Genomic DNA, 17,489 nt, shown 5'->3' on the forward strand with positions numbered 1-17,489 from the left:
CTTTTTCTTCACGTTATGAATATTAATCTATTTGATAATTTATTGATTTCAAGTGACTTTTATACCTTACATGGATTTTATTTTCTACTGATTCATCGCACAATCATGACTTGTTGCATATGTGAACACGTGGCACCAACCACATTATGCAAGGTGGACATTAGGAGAATTAATGTATTTTATGTTGTTGGTGCACAAATATTTAGATCGAAAAATAAGAGAACATCATCGAATTTTTTAGATGGAGTGTAGATCATTAGTTTTGGCATAATAATGCATTTGTGTGCATGAAGTGCTAGACATTATTATTATATGCTTCTAAGGTTAGGCATTATTATTATTATTATTATGGAGCCCAAGATATTCTATGAATGTTTAGATATTGTCTAAACATTAGGGAGAGGGGAGCCATTTACAAAAAGAAAATAAGGATAGATGCAATATGCTATTTTGGGCACAAGATCAATAAAAATATATAAAACCTCCCAAATGCACAAGGAAAAGTTGCACCCAATTTGTGTCTTGCTTCTCTTTATGCATTTGTCTCTCTATTTTCCTTTGTGCTAAATTTCAATTTGTGTTAGTTTATGAAATTTGGGTTCATGGTAGATTCTTAACACCACTTTTTTTCTATTCATTGTGCATATATAACAACTTCATTCATTTTCTTCCATTGCCTTATATTTATCTCATGTGGTATTAGGAATCTAAGTCTTTTGGTTTTGGTATTTCTGTAATCACATTGACTATTGTTTTAGGTCTAACTTATATACACAACAAATTTCAGGTGATTAAACCTTTTGTTTTTGTCATACACACATGGAAGCAATAGCCTCTCACAAGCATAGAGGTTAATGTTGGGGGTAACGACACTTGTGCCTAGCCACCCATGTATTACTTACACTGATGGTACCCACACCATGTATTAGTTACCTACACACATGTACACTGTAGGTGGCGGGCACCCATTACTATCACTTCATTTGTTATTCTTTCAATGACATTTGAATAAACGAAAGGCTGATTACACATTGCGACTGTTGGAGTTCCCGCATCCTCTCTCTCTCTCTCTCTCTCTCTCTCTCTCTCTCTCTCTCTCTCCTTCCACCATATCTCTTGCTTTTGCTCTATGCTTCCAATTTAGGGATCATTCCCTTCAACTGGTATCAAAGCCTTCGCCCATCACTATCACTTTATTCTTTATTCTTTTGATGACATTTGAATAAAGGGAAGGTTGGTCACACATTGTGACTATTGGAGTTCCCACATCTTGTGTGTGTGTGTGTGTGTGTGTGTGTGTGTGTGTGTGTGTGTGTGTGTGTGTGTGTGTGTGTGTGTGTGTGTGTGTTTCTCTTGTTCTTATTCCTTCCACCATAACTCTTGCTTTTGCTTTGTGATTCCACTTTAGGGATCACTCCCTTCAACTTGTATCAGAGCCTTCTTCTCTATGAGCTTGGTTTGGCTCTTCCATTCGAGCTGTTGAATTTCAACATTGACAGCCATTGCTTCACATTCAAGGTTCGTGTCGGTCATCCATTGCTTTGGCACTCATGAGGACTTGTTAGAGCTTGGTTAGGGGATTAATAGCCCTAGGTTGAGCTCATCTCAGAACTAATTTTTAGCTTAGCATGTCATTTATAGGAGCAACCATCACCTATGCTTCACCTTGAAGTCTTGGCTTGATGGCCTTACTTGAAGGCTTCATCATCACCTTCTTTAGTGGCCCCTACCCTCCTCACACTCTTCTTCAATAGTTGTGGAGTCTCACAAGCATGGAATCAGCCCACATAGGCTACACAATCTATTCAAGCAACACATAGGTTGTGTTCAGTTGAGAAATAGGGTAGCTCATTGTCTTCATGCTTCATGCTCATTGGTGATGGTCATATTATGCTTATTCATGCCTATATAATGCTATCATGTTTGGGGATGCTATGCTATTGATGTGAGATCATTTGTCCCTGGTTTGAGCCTCCATTTTCTCAATTTTACAGAGGTTTTACTTATTGGAATACACAGGGTTGAATCCTATTTTATCAAGGATCTTGTATATCTATTGTCATTGGATGCTTCTCAAGCACTTTGAATGTTGTACTGGATATACCATTGATCTTACATGCTTGGTTATGCTATTTATATACTCTTGAGTTGTGATTGGAGCTTTGACTCTTGACATTGTCTATCATTCACTATTATGTATAGTCATTGGATGCTACAGTAAGAGCCTTGCAAGTTACTTGGGTTGGATGCTCTTAGATATATACTACTTGGATCTTGGATGTATGGATGCCTTCCACTTAATGTTTTGAGCTTTGTTTGCTCATCAGACATTCAACTTTTGTTTCAGTGGGAGTTGCTACTTGACACTTAGATGTTACATTGAGAGTTTGGTTATGTAGTTGAGCTTGAGGGTCTTATAGTGAGACTGAGGGACTTGGTGACATGTACATGCTCTCATCATCCTTTATATATGAGTTGATGCTTAGTGGGCTGATCTCACATTAGTGTCCCATTTGTTCATAGTCCTATATCAATGAGTAGGATCTCAATTTGAGAGAGTTTAGGGTCCATACAAATTTTCTCAATGATATGGCCATCAATGGCATAATCCACAAATGAACAGCACCTTGCCACATCACAAATCGAACCACAAACTGGCTAGTTAGAGGCTGCAAGCACACTTGCTGGCCACAAAAACCTACAAGAAACCTCCTTCTTCACCAAGAAACTATTGCTCCAAAAACACACAAGAAAGAGGCACACAATAAATTAGGAAATCCTTCCATCCTCACCCTCTTCCTCTTCTTCACTCTCCATGAGATCTTGCATGAATCATAAGAGAAAGAGACAAGAACAAGAAGGCAAGTGTTGTGCCAAATGAGAGAGAGGGAGAAATGAAGCATGAGAGGAGAATATAAAGGAAGAGAGAGGGTGTAACCACCTCAACCTCCCACCTCCTCAAATCACATGACAAGCCTCTTCCTTTTCCTTTCTTGAAATTATAAAAATTGGGTTGCATACATTTTGGCTAAGGTCTAAAGCCCCTTTATTTTTGAGAATGGGACAAAGGTATTTGACCTTGCTTTTCCTTTCCATATTTTAAGATGCGAGCCTAAGGACCCACATTGTTACATTGCTTCGTATTTGAAATTTTTTTGCTAAGAGGTACATTTTCAATGAGTCATTTTACAAAAAGTTGTTTCCATGTGAGCACATTTTGGTGCCTTTATTTGCATTGATTTCTTGGTCATCATTCCCCCCCACGCTTAAGTGTGAAGCGTCCCCGCGAACAAATTGGAGAAAAACCACGATCAACACTTGAAAAAATCTTCATCTTCAATCTTCATTTTCTTTTCTTCGTCGTCTTTGAATTGTCATTAGATTTGAAAAGGAAATAACACAAAAATACACACACAACTAAAACCACAAACAAAACCCAAAAGATAGGGCTCTTCAACAATTTTGCTTACAAGGATGACATCACACCCAAGATAGGTGAAACACAACCACACCATGAAGCTCATTAAAACCCATAAAAGATATAACCATCCAACATTCCCTCACAAAAGATATTGCAATTACACACTCCACCCGGTTCTTTTTAGAAAGGACAAGGAAGGTAGGTTTTATTTAAAAAGAAAACTAAGAAGCATAGAAAGATAACTAGATGTGTGGTTTCATGAAAACGAAAGTACTTGATGAGATAAAGAAAGAGGCACAAGGAAGAATGAACCCAAGCATGCGAACAAGATTTAATAGGGAAGGGTTATTTAAATGTTTTTAAGATTAACATTTTTTCTTTTTTAGAATTCTCTGTAATAGGACAAAGATAAAGCACATGTGGCACATAAAGAATCTAAGAAGAGGAGATGACAAGATGACTAATCTATTGCTTTTGTGAGAAGGATGGGTGGAGGTGGAAGTTATAGGAAGCCTAATGAGGAGATTATTTTTGTTCGTGGCTACGAAGATGGCAACAGCTGACAAGAGTGCACCATTGCACGAGGACGACACGCATATGGCGCCTTGGGTTCTGGTGGTGGTGAGCCTTGCACTGGTTCTTCCTATTGTTGCTACTCCTTCTTGTTGTTGTTACTGCTGCGTGCATCATCACTAGAAGCAGTACTAGTGCTGCTGCAACTCGTCGTGTGTTGTTGCAAGTATACAAAAGTATTGTCTGTGCTACTTTGCTGTGCCTGTGTCATCTGGAGATCAAATCCTCTTCTTCTTTGTCTTGTATATAGACACAAAGCAAGCTGTGACACTAGGACGGTCTCTCTATGGTGAATGCAAACAGGTGACTGGGTGCGAGTCTCATAACCCCACAAGTCCACAAGCACCTCATGCTCCTACTCCTTCTTTTTGGGTTTCTTGTGAAGGCGAGGGCAAGGCAAGGAGCAGGAGGTTGAGACCTCCTCCATTTTTTCCTTTTTCCTGTTTTGTTATATGTCACTGATGAGGGGGTGATGGAATGATGAGGAGAGACTTTGACACAGTGCCATTCTGTCGAGAGGATAAGGAATTTTCTTTTTCCTTTTTATATTTTTGAGCAGCAAGAAACATGAACATAACAACCATCTTCTTCTCCATAAATCCCTTCTCTTTTCTTAATTCCAAAAAACTCGTCTATTATTCTTGAGGATGCAGCCAAGAAGGGGAGAGAAAATGTGGACATTGTGCTCTCCAAAATCATCTTTTATTTCTTTCTTCCAAAAATGAGAATGCATTGTTGAAGAGAGAAACTATTTGAAACCTTCCATAGCTAATCCTAAAAGAACCTTGTTTCTTGCAAGTTCAATAGCCCCCCCTTTCCTAGCCAGTGCACCAAATGAACAGCACCCTACCACGGCACAAATCGAACCACAAACCGGCTAGGTAGAGGCTGCAAGCACACTTGCTGGCCACAAAAACCTGCAAGAAACCTTCTTCTTCACCAAGAAACTATTGCTCCAAAAACATACAAGAAAGAGGCACACAAGAAATTAGGAAATTCTTCCATCCTCACCCTCTTCCTCTTCCTCACTCTCCATGAGATCTTGCATGAAGCATAAGAGAAAGAGAAAAGAACAAGAAGGCAAGTGTTGTGCCAAATGAGGGAGAGCGAGAAATGAAGCGTGAGAGGAGAAGATAAAGGAAGAGAGAGGGTATAACCACCTCAACCTCCCACCTCCTCAAATCACCTAACAAGCCTCTTCCTTTTCCTTTCTTGATATTATAAAAATTGGGTTGCATACATTTTGGCTAAGGTCTAAAGCCCCTTTATTTTTGAGAATGGGACAAAGGTATTTGACCTTGCTTTTCCTTTCCATATTTTAAGATGTGAGCCTAAGGACCCACATTGTTACATTGCTTCGTATTTGGAATTTTTTTGCTAAGAGGTACATTTCAATGAGTCATTTTACAAAAAGTTGTTTCCATGTGAGCACATTTTGGTGCCTTTATTTGCATTGATTTCTTGGTCATCATTCCCCCCACGCTTAAGTGTGAAGCGTCCCCGCGAACAAATTGGAGAAAAACCACGATCATTCCCCCCATGCATAAGTGTGAAGCGTCCCCGCGAACAAATTGGAGAAAAACCACGATCAGCACTTGAACAAATCTTCATCTTTAATCTTCATTTTCTTTTCTTCATCGTCTTTGAATTGTCATTAGATTTGGAAAGGACATAACACAAAAATACACACACAACTAGGACGTTGAGCCTAGGTTTACAAGCACACCAAATAAAACCACAAACAAAACCCAAAAGATAGGGCTCTTCAACAATTTTGCTTACAAGGATGACATCACACCCAAGATAGGTTGAAACACAACCACACCATGAAGCTCATTAAAACCCATAAAAGATATAACCATCCAACATTCCCTCACAAAAGATATTGCAATTACACACTCCATGCGGTTCTTTTTAGAAAGCACAAGGAAGGTAGGTTTTATTTAAAAAGAAAACTAAGAAGCATAGAAAGATAACTAGATGTGTGGTTTCATGAAAACGAAAGTTCTTGATGAGATAAAGAAAGAGGCACAAGGAAGAATGAACCCAAGCATGTGAACAAGATTTAATAGGGAAGGGTAATTTAAATGTTTTTAAGATTAAAATTTTTTCTTTTTTAGAATTCTCTATAATAGGACAAAGATAAAGCACATGTGGCATATAAAGAATCTAAGAAGAGGAGATGACAAGATGACTAATCTGTTGCTTTTGTGAGGAGGATGGGTGGAGGTGGAAGTTATAGGAAGCCTTATGAGGAGATTATTTCCGTTCGTGGCCGCGAAGATGGCAACAGCTGACAAGAGTGCACCATTGCATGAGGACGACAGGCATATGGCGCCTTGGGTTTTGGTGGCAGTGAGGCGTGCACTGGTTCTTCCTACTGCTTCTGCTCCTTCTTGTTGTTGTTATTGCTGCGTGCATCATCACTAGAAGCAGTACTAGAGCTACTGCAACTCATCGTGTGTTGTTGTGAGTATACAAAAGTATTATCTATGCTACTTTCTTGCGCCTATGTCATTTGGATATCAAATCCTTCTTCTTCTTTGTCTTGTGTATAGACACAAAACAAGTTGTGATAGTGTGACGGTCTCTCTATGGTGAATGCAAACACGTGACTGGGTGCGAATCTCATGACCCCACAAGTCCACAAGCACCTCATGCTGCTACTCCTTCTTTCTGGGTTTCTTGTGAAGGCGAGGGTGAGGGGAGGAGCAGGAGGTTGAGACCTCCTCCATTTTTTCATTTTTCTTGTTTTGTTATATGTCGCTGAAGAGGGGGTGATGGAATGATGAGGAGAGACTTTGACACAGTGCCATTCTGTTGAGAGGAGAAGGAAGTTTTTTTTTTCCTTTTTATGTTATTGAGCAGCAAGAAACATGAACATAACAACCATCTTCTTCTCCATAAATCCCTTCTCTTTTCTTGATTCCAAAAAACACGTCTATGATTCTTGAGGAAGCAGCCAAGAAGGGGAGAGAAAATGTGGACATTATGCCACGTGACTCGGTGCGAATCTCATAACCCCACAACTCCACAAGGACCTCATGCTGCTACTCCTTCTTTGTAGGTTTCTTGTGAAGGCGAGGGCGAGGGAAGGAGCAGGAGGTTGAGACATCCTTCATTTCTTCCTTTTTCGTGTTTCGTTATATGTCGCTGAAGAGGGGGTGATGGAATGATGAGGAGAGACTTTGACACAGTGCCATTCTGTCGAGAGGAGAAGGAAGTTTTTTTTTTACTTTTTATGTTATTGAGCAGCAAGAAACATGAACATAACAACCATCTTCTTCTCCATAAATCCCTTCTCTTTTCTTGATTCCAAAAAACCCGTCTATTATTCTTGAGGATGCACCCAAGAAGGGGAGAGAAAATGTGGACATTGTGCTCTCCAAAATCATCTTTTCTTTCTTTCTTCCAAAAATGAGAATGCATTGTCGAAGAGAGAAACTATTTGAAACCTTCCATAGCTAATCCCAAAAAAACCTTGTTTCTTGCAAGTTCAATAACCCACCCCTTTCCCAGCCAGTGCACCAAATGAACAGCACCCTACCACGGCACAAATCAAACCACAAACCTACTAGATAGAGGCTGCAAGCACACTTGCTGGCCATAAAAACCTGCAAGAAACCTTCTTCTTCACCAAGAAACCATTGCTCCAAATACACACAAGAAATTAGGAAATTCTTCCATCCTCACCCTCTTCCTCTTCCTCACTCTCCATGAGATCTTGCATGAAGCATAAGAGAAAGAGACAAGAACAAGAAGGCAAGTGTTGTGCCAAATGAGGGAGAGGGAGAAATGAAGCGTGAGAGGAGAAGATAAAGGAAGAGAGAGGGTATAACCACCTCAACCTCCCACCTCCTCAAATCACCTAACAAGCCTCTTCCTTTTCCTTTCTTGATATTATAAAAATTGGGTTGCATACATTTTGGCTAAGGTCAAAAGCCCCTTTATTTTTGACAATGGGACAAAGGTATTTGACCTTGCTTTTCCTTTCCATATTTTAAGATGTGAGCCTAAGGACCCACATTGTTACATTGCTTCGTATTTGAATTTTTATTGCTAAGAGGTACATTTTCAATGAGTCATTTTACAAAAAGTTGTTTCCATGTGAGCACATTTTGATGCCTTTATTTGCAATGATTTCTTGGTCATCATTCCCCCCACGCTTAAGTGTGAAGCGTCCCCGTGAACAAGTTGGAGAAAAACCACAATCAACATTTGAAGAAATCTTCATCTTCAATCTTCATTTTCTTTTCTTTGTCGTCTTTGAATTGCCATTAGATTTGGAAAGGAAATAACACAAAAATACACACGCAACTAGGACGCTGAGCCTAGGTTTACAAGCACACCAAATAAAACCACAAACAAAACCCAAAAGATAGGGCTCTTCAACAATTTTTCTTACAAGGATGACATCACACTCAAGATAGGTTGAAACACAACCACACCATGAAGCCCATTAAAAACCATAAAAGATATAACCATCCAACATCCCCTCACAAAAGATATTGCTATTATGCACTCCACCCGGTTCTTTTTAGAAAGGACAAGGAAGGTAGGTTTTATTTAAAAAGAAAACTAAGAAGCATAGAAAGATAACTAGATGTGTGGTTTCATGAAAACGAAAGTTCTTGATGAGATAAAGAAAGAGGCACAAGGAAGAATGAACCCAAGCATGGGAATAAGATTTAATAGGGAAGGGTAAATTAAAGGATTTTAAGATTAACGTTTTTTCTTTTTTAGAATTCTCTTGGATAGGACGAAGATAAAGCACATGTGGCACATAAAGAATCTAAGAAGAGGAGATGACAAGATGACTAATCTGTTGCTTTTGTGAGGAGGATGGGTGGAGGTGGAAGTTATAGGAAGCCTGATGAGGAGATTATTTCTGTTTGTGGCCACGAAGATGGCAACAGCTGACAAGAGTGCACCATTGCACGAGGACGACAGGCATATGGCGCCTTGGGTTTCAGTGGCGGTGAGCCTTGCACTGGTTCTTCCTATTGTTGCTGCTCCTTCTTGTTGTTGTTACTGCTACGTGCATCATCACTAAAAGCAATACTAGTGCTGTTGCAACTCGTCCTGTGTTGTTGCGAGTATATAGAAGTATTGTCTGCGCTACTTTGCTGTGCCTGTGTCATCTGGAGATCAAATCCTTGTTCGTCTTGTGTATAGACATAAAACAAGCTGTGACACTGTGACGGTGTCTCTATGTTGAATGCAAACACGTGACGGGGTGCGAATCTCATAAACCCACAAGTCCACAAGCACCTCATGCTGCTACTCCTTCTTTCTAGGTTTCTTGTGAATGCGAGGGCAAGGGGAGGAGCACGAGGTTGAGACTCCTCCATTTTTTCCTTTTTCCTGTTTTGTTATATGTCGCTGAAGAGGGGGTGATGGAATGATGAGGAGAGACTTTGACACAGTGCCATTCAGTCGAGAGGATAAGGAAGTTTTTTTTTCCCTTTTTATGATTTTGAGTAGCAAGAAACATGAACATAACAACCATCTTCTTCTCCAGAAATCCCTTCTCTTTTTTTGATTCCAAAAAACCCGTCTATTATTCTCGAGGATGCACCCAAGAAGGGGAGAGAAAATGTGGACATTGTGCTCTCCAAAATCATCTTTTATTCTTCTTGGAACATAGATCATTTGTTATTTATCAACAATCAGTAAACCTTAAAGCAATTGATCAAAGTCCAACCTTCTACACCCACGAATGCTGACATGCAAGAGAAGAAGTTCCTTCTCAAGCAAATTAAGCCACCCGAGTTTGATAGCATGCAAAAGCTCCTGAAGTTGCTATAATGGTGTCTTGGAGAGAGAGTTGTAGTAGGGTGACTACTCGACTCTGTCTCTCACATCATGGTGATCTGATACAATACAATGATACAATGAGAATGATTCAATGTATTCCATACGACATAGAAGCACCAAATAGAACCATGGATACCTAAGCAATGGGTGATCAAGCCACCATCAAGGTGCCTCCAAGAGAACCTAATATCGATATCGGTCCTACTAGCTCCTGAAAATAGAGAAAAACCATAGCATGTCATTATGTTTGTCATCAATGTCTCGCAATAGCATGTTGGAAAATGACAGCCAGCTATGTAGGAGAGAAAAGAGAGACAATCAAAGTGTGTTGAAGCAAAATAGTAGAGTGCATTTGCTGAACTAAAAGAATGAGAATGAAAGGTACAAGATAGGTCTAAGATAGACCTAGCTCTAACTAAACTAGAGTTAACCGACTCTAACTCTAACACTAAGAGTGGTAACACAACTCCAAAAATGAGAATGCATTGTTGAAGAGAGAAACTATTGAAACCTTCCATAGCTAATCCTAAAGAAACCTTGTTTCTTGCAAGTTCAATAGCCACCCCATTCCTAGCCAGTGCACCAAATGAACAGCACCCTGCCATGGCACAAATCGAACCACAAACCAATCACAAACCGGCTAGGTAGAGGCTGTAAGCACACTTGCTGGCCACAAAAACCTGCAAGAAACCTTCTTCTTCACCAAGAAACCATTGCTCCAAAAACACACAAGAGAGAGGCACACAAGAAATCACGAAATTCTTCCATCCTCACCCTCTTCCTCTTCCTCACTCTCCATGAGATCTTGCATGAAGCATAATTGAAAGAGAGAATAACAAGAAGGCAAGTGTTGTGCCAAATGAGGGAGAGGGAGAAATGAAGCGTGAGAGGAGAAGATAAAGGAAGAGAGAGGGTGTAAAAAATTGGGTTGCATACATTTTGGCTAAGGTCTAAAGCCCCTTTATTTTTTTAGAATAGGACAAAGGTATTTGACCTTGCTTTTCCTTTCCATATTTTGAGATGTGAGCCTAAGGACCCACATTGTTACATTGCTTCGTATTTGAATTTTTTTTTCTAAGAGGTACATTTTCAATGAGTAATTTTACAAAAATTTGTTTCCATGTGAGCACACCAAGAAACCACAAACAAAACCCAAAAGATAGGGCTCTTCAACAATTTTGCTTACAAGGATGACATCACACCCAAGATAGGTTGAAACACAACCACACCATGAAGCTCATTAAAACCCATAAAAGATATAACCATCCAACATTCCCTCACAAAAGATATTGCAATTACGCACTCCACCCGGTTCTTTAAAGAAAGGACAAGGAAGGTAGGTTTTATTTAAAAAGAAAACTAAGAAGCATAGAAAGATAACTAGATGTGTGGTTTCATGAAAACGAAAGTACTTGATGAGATAAAGAAAGAGGCACAACGAAGAATGAACCCAAGCATGTGAACAAGATTTAATAGAGAAGGGTAATTAAAATGTTTTTAAGATTAACATTTTTTCTTTTTTAGAATTCTTTGTGATAGGACGAAGATAAAGCAGATGTGGGACATGAAGAATCTAAGAAGAGGAGATGACAAGATGACTAATCTGTTGCTTTTGTGAGGAGGATGGGTGGAGGTGGAAGTTATAGGAAGCTTGATGAGGAGATTATTTCCGTTCGTGGCCGCCAAGATGGCAGCAGCTGACAAGAGTGCACCATTGCACGAGGACGACAGGCATATGGCGCCTTGGGTTCTGGTGGCAGTGAGGCTTGCACTGGTTCTTCCTACTGCTTCTGCTCCTTCTTGTTGTTGTTACTGCTGCGTGCATCATCACTAGAAGCAGTACTAGCGCTACTGCAACTCGTCGTGTGTTGTTCACTTTCCAAAAGAAATTTTTGCAGAATTTCCTTCCACGCCAATTCCACGAAAAAGCAATCAAACAATGGGATCTTCTGCAACAGAGGGATCGTGAGCCTATTTCACAATATACCGAGCGTTTTTGGAATGCTTTATTGCAACTTTGAATGCTCGAAGATGTACCTGAAGTAACCCATAAACGCAAATTTATGTCTGGCTTACTTGGACATTTTTATGCGGAGGTCAAAATGTTCAAGCCAATGACTCTCGAAGATGTAATTTCCTTGGCCCATGACACTGAAGACAAAATTCGAGGACGAGAGAAGTGATCACAACAATTTCAAACTAATGGTAACTTTGGTTCAAAACACTTCAATTCAAATTTTTGAAGATTCAATCAAAATCGTTTCCTTCCATCTTCATTCCGTAAATCTTGGATACGACCACCTGCTTTACCATCAAACACAAATCCAAACCCTAAGCCATCTCTCCAACCAAATCTTAACATTCCTAAACTTCTTGCTATTACCAATAATGTGTCTAAAGCCAAACCCATAGTGTGATATAAATGTCATCAATGTGGACATCTAATGGCGAATTGTCAAACCAAAAAGCCAACTATTCATATCAATTATTTGGGAGCGACAAAAGATGAAGAACATGAAGAAATGCCAAATTTCACAGAAGACGATGACGACATCGGTACTACTTCAGATACTTTACCAGGTATGCCAAATCCCCATTCTTTATTAACGATGAAATCTCTTGTGCATGGTAAAGAAAAGACTGTTTTACATGATGATGGGAGCACACACAACTTTATTTCTACAAAATTGGTCAAAGAATTGAATTTACATACTGTTTCTACATATTATCTGTAATGAAGGAGACCTAACTGTCCTAACTAAGGAGAAAGAGAGAGAGAAGGACTGCAGAAGAAGAGGGAGAGAAGAGAGAAAGGCAAGAAGAAGAGAGAGAAAGAGGGAAAGAGGAAGAAGAAGAGGAAGCCATGAAAGCTTGAGAAGGTGAAAAGAGAGCTTCTTGATAATTTCTGTGATACTTCAAAATACCCTCTTACACCTTATATACCGTCAGTGTGATTGGTATGTTCCCATGCCATATTCCCATGATCCCCGTTCATTACAAACCATCCCGTCTCATGAAGTTTTTGTCCTAAAAAACAAGGGATACAGTCATGGACTGTAAGAGTGTGCTATAGGAAATCAGCCATAACTTTGTGTGGGCAACTCCGAATGGGACAATTGAGGTGTCATTACGGAGCCCATGAGATGTACTTTCAGCGCATGTGGTTGGGGCAGGGCTGCAATTAGGTCAGAACCAAAACTGGTACAAAATAGAGGGCTGTCCAGGAATTTCTAGTGTGCAATCCCAGATGGTATGGCTGGAGAAAAACAGCCATAACTTCCACTAGGGAACTCCGATCAGGGCAAGTAAGGTGTCGCAACAGAGCCCTCGAGGTATAATTTCTAGCCATGTATGGAGAGTGGGGCTGAGAGTGGACCAGGACCAAATCTGGTACAAAACAGGTGGCTGTCCAGATGCAGAATGCAGCCCAAAACAGGGGTCATGGTGAGGTACTAGCCAACACAGCCTCCTTGAGGTGTGGAAATTCATCCAATATAGAGGCTGGGCGCCAAGAGGCTTCCTCTATTGGTAGACCTTGCCATTTGATCAAGTATTCATGTATGGAACGGGTGCGGAGTTGCTTTTCACGCTGCCCAATGTCTGCTTCCGGAATGTACTGAATAAGGCCCTCCTCATCTATGGGTGGGAGCTCCTCTACATGATCTTTGGGAGTGCCAATGAAAGGTTTCAATTGGCTCACGTGGAAGACATCATGGATCTTAGTGGTGGAAGGGAGTTGGAGGCAGTAAGCCAAATCCCCGACCTTCTTGATGATCTTGTAGGGCCCATAGTAACGGTGTGCCAATTTGTTGCAAGAGCCGTCCTTTAGTGTGGCATAACGGGATTTGGGGACCTTGAGGAGTACCATTTCACCCTCTTGAAAGTCAAGGGGTCTTCTTTTTGCATCAGCATGGAGCTTCATGTGCTCTTGAGCCCTTTTGAGGTTTACCTTGCATTGTTGGAGTAGAGCTTGCATGCAGTCCAGCTCTTCTTTCCCCAAGGGGTTGAGCTTCTCATTGAAGATCACGGTAGGAAGGGGCACCCGATAACCATACAATGCTTCGAAGGGAGAGACTCCAATGCTTGAATGGGTGGATTTGTTGTAAGAAAATTAACCCAAATGCAACCATACATCCCAAGAATTCTGCACATCATGACAAAAATGTCGCAAATAAGTTTCAAGCCACTAATTGACTCTTTCGGTCTGCCCATCCGTTTGGGGATGATAGGCTGTAGACGGAGCCAATTTGGTCCCCATGGAGCTGAAAATGGTCTGCCAAAACTGACTCATAAATTTGGTGTCCCGATCATATACTATGACTTGGGGCAAGCCATGCAATTTAAAAACATGCTCCATAAACTGAGTGGCAACTTGGGATGCTGTAAACTGTGATTTTATAGGGATGAAATGGGCTGCTTTAGTGAGTCGGTCAACTACCACATAATTGCTATCCCAACCCTTCTTGGTTGTAGGTAAACCAGCGATGAAATCCATGGTAATGTGGGTCCACTTTCCTTTGGGGATAGGTAAAGGTTGCAATAACCCACTCGGTTTAAGAGAGCTATCTTTATTTTGTTGGCAAGGCACACATCTAGACACAAAGTCTTTTACATCCCGCCATAGGCCTTTCCAATGGAAGCTTTTTGAAACTCGATCATATGTTTTGAAGACCCCTAAGTGGCCAGCAATTGGGGAAGAATGCATCTCTTCAAGGATCCTTTGGGTGAAGGGAGAGGCATGGGGAATCACAATACGGCCATGGATCCAAATGAGGCCATTATGGAGCTGATATTGGGAGTTCTCATCCAAGGCACCTTGCTGTAATTTCTGGAAAAGAGGGCTGAATTCAGCATCAAGCAAGTATGCCTCTTGGAGCTCTTCAATCCAATCATGGTGGAGTTCAGTGATGGATGAGACTTTGCATGCCCACATGCGAGAGAGTGCATCGGCCACTACATTGTCCTTTCCACGGGTGTGGGTAATCTCAAAGTCATAGTTTTGTAGTGTCGCCACCCATCTACGTTGTTTGGGAGTGAGGTTGGGCTGAGTCAAGAAATGTTTGAGCACACGGTGGTCACTTTTTACCTTAAATCTGCTGCCATACAAGTAGTGATGCCACTTTTTGATAGCATGAATGACTGCCAACATCTCCTGATCATAAACATGCAACTCTCTCTCTTTAGCATCCAATTTTCGGCTCTCAAATGCTATTACCCCATGTTCTTGCAACAAAAATGCACCAATACCCCATCCACTAGCATCACACTGAATGGTAAAATCCTTTGAAAAATCGGGGCATATGAGGATGGGGGCTGAGGTGAGCAAGTCTTTCAGCTGCTGAAAACTGCGGGCAGCCAGCTCATCCCATAGGAAAGCCTCTTTTTTCAACTGATCTGTTAATGGGGCTGCAATGGTGGCATAATGGCGAATAAATCTCCTATAAAAGGAGAAAAGACCAAGAAAGCCGCGCAAGGAGGTAGTGGTAGTGGGGGTGGGCCACTCCCAGACACATTGCACCTTTTTAGGATCAGCTTGGATGCCCTTTTCACTAACGATGTGTCCTAAGTACTCAACCTCCGTTTGCATAAAGACACACTTGCTTTCTTTGGCAAAGAGACGGTGCTCTCTCAGTACATCAAAAATCTGTCTAACATGTTTCAAGTGCTCATGCATTGAGTTGCTGTAAATGAGTATATCATCAAAGAATACCAACACAAACTTGAAAAGCCATGGCTGCAATATCTTGTTCATTAAACTCTGAAATGTGGCGGGGACATTTGTGAGCCCAAATGGCATAACAAGGAAATGATACAAGCCACGGTTAGTCCGGAAGGCCGTTTTGACTTCATCACCCGCCTGCATTCTGATTTGGTGGTAACCGGATCGCAAATCAATTTTAGTGAAGTAGCGTGCACCCTTGAGTTCATCAAGCAAGTCATCAATTCGAGGGATGGGGTATCTATTTTTGATGGTGATCTTATTGAGATCACGGTAGTCAATGCACAACCGAAAAGATCCGTCCCTTTTCTTAACCAATAGGACCGGGGATGCATAAGGGGAAGAGCTAGGCTCTATGAATCCCATCTCAGTGAGCTCCTTGACTTGCTTTGCTACTTTCTCTCTCTCACATTTAGAGAGCCTATATGGGGGTTTATTGATGGGCTTGGCATGGGGCTCCAAGTCGATCGGGTGATCCACCAATCTTTTTGGGGGAAGGGTAGTGGGAGGCTGAAATAAGTCTTCATACTCAGCCAAAAGTGCTTCTAGTGCTGCATTTTGCTTCCCCAAGGTGTGTTGGCCATCATTATCCTTATGCAAGTGCAAGACAAAGATTTGAGAGTGCTTCTTGAATTCCTTTTTGAGTTGTCTTGCTGTTATAAGCTGAAAATCTGCATTTTCTTTGATTCCCTCCAAGTGTACAAGCTACCCATGCATTACAAACTCCATGTACAGCTGAGAGAAGTCCATAGAGATTTTTCCCAACTGCTGAAGCCAATCACATCCCAATACAATATCCACGGGGCCCATATCAAGGGTAATCAAGTCCACCTTTGCTGTGTAATTTTCAGCCAGCATGAGAGACACTTGTGTGCATATATGGGAGCTCACTTCCTCATTTCCATTGGCCACTTGAACCCGGAGGGGTTGCTGTAATTCAGTGGGAACACATGTCAAACGGCTAAGAGTTGATTTATTTACAAAGTAGTGTGTGCTGCCACTATCTATGAGGACGTATACACTCTTGCCATCAATGTTACCATGCACCCGCGAAGGAGGGGCTCATCATGCCGAGCGAAGGGCTCACCCATCTCATAAGTGCTATGCGGGATGCCATGGGTACCACCAAGACCTTGTGGGCTGCGCCCGGTCTCCAAGGGGGGGAGGGCGGTTAGCCTCACGGGGAGGACATACTCCTTGGGTCGATCCGAGGAGGCGGCAATGGCGGGAATGAGGGCACCCGTGCACTCTATGAGTAAGTCCATCTTAGCCATCATCTCGGAATGATGCTGATATTGGCAGGTTTCCATCTCCCTGTGGCGTTGCTCCATCTCTCGATGCCGATCAGCATGGCGGGTCTCATGTTGGCATAGGGTTTGGTTGAGCAGAGACAATCGATCTATCTCGGGGGCACCTTCTTCAAACAAGTCTTCATGATCCTCCTGGGCTGAACTAGGATCGTTCATTGAGGCACGGGAGTCCCTTATTTCACGCTGAAATCCCTCCTGGGCCTTTGCTTTACCCTTGTGGCCTGCCATTCCAAGTGCAGTCTACCAGACCCCTTGTTATAGAAATGGTGATAACTTGAGCTAGGGAACTCCGATTGACAAACTTTCTGATTCAAATGAAAGCCCTCGATCCCCTCTATGAGGCTATGTAAAAATATCTCCGATAATAAATGATCAGGGCTTTGCTGTAATCACTTTTTGTGGGCTGACTGTGTAGGATTGCTGCCTGTCCCACAGTGCCTCTGGGCACAAAACTGAGTGTATCTCCCAAACCGTAGGGCGGAATGGGGAGATTTTTAGCTCAAATCGAAGGGGAAAATGCCCTCTTCAAATCAAGCTATAGAGCTCACGCTCAGTCACATGAGAAGGCTTTGCTGTAATCAGTTCTTGCGGGCTGACTGTGTAGGATTGCTGCCTATCCCACAGTGCCTTTGGGTACAAAACTGAGTGT

The sequence above is a fragment of the Lygodium microphyllum genome, chromosome 12, assembly GCF_053477565.2.
Source record: "Lygodium microphyllum isolate KBCC chromosome 12, Lygodium_microphyllum_v1.1.10, whole genome shotgun sequence".
In the NCBI taxonomy this organism is placed as follows: Eukaryota; Viridiplantae; Streptophyta; class Polypodiopsida; order Schizaeales; family Lygodiaceae; genus Lygodium; species Lygodium microphyllum.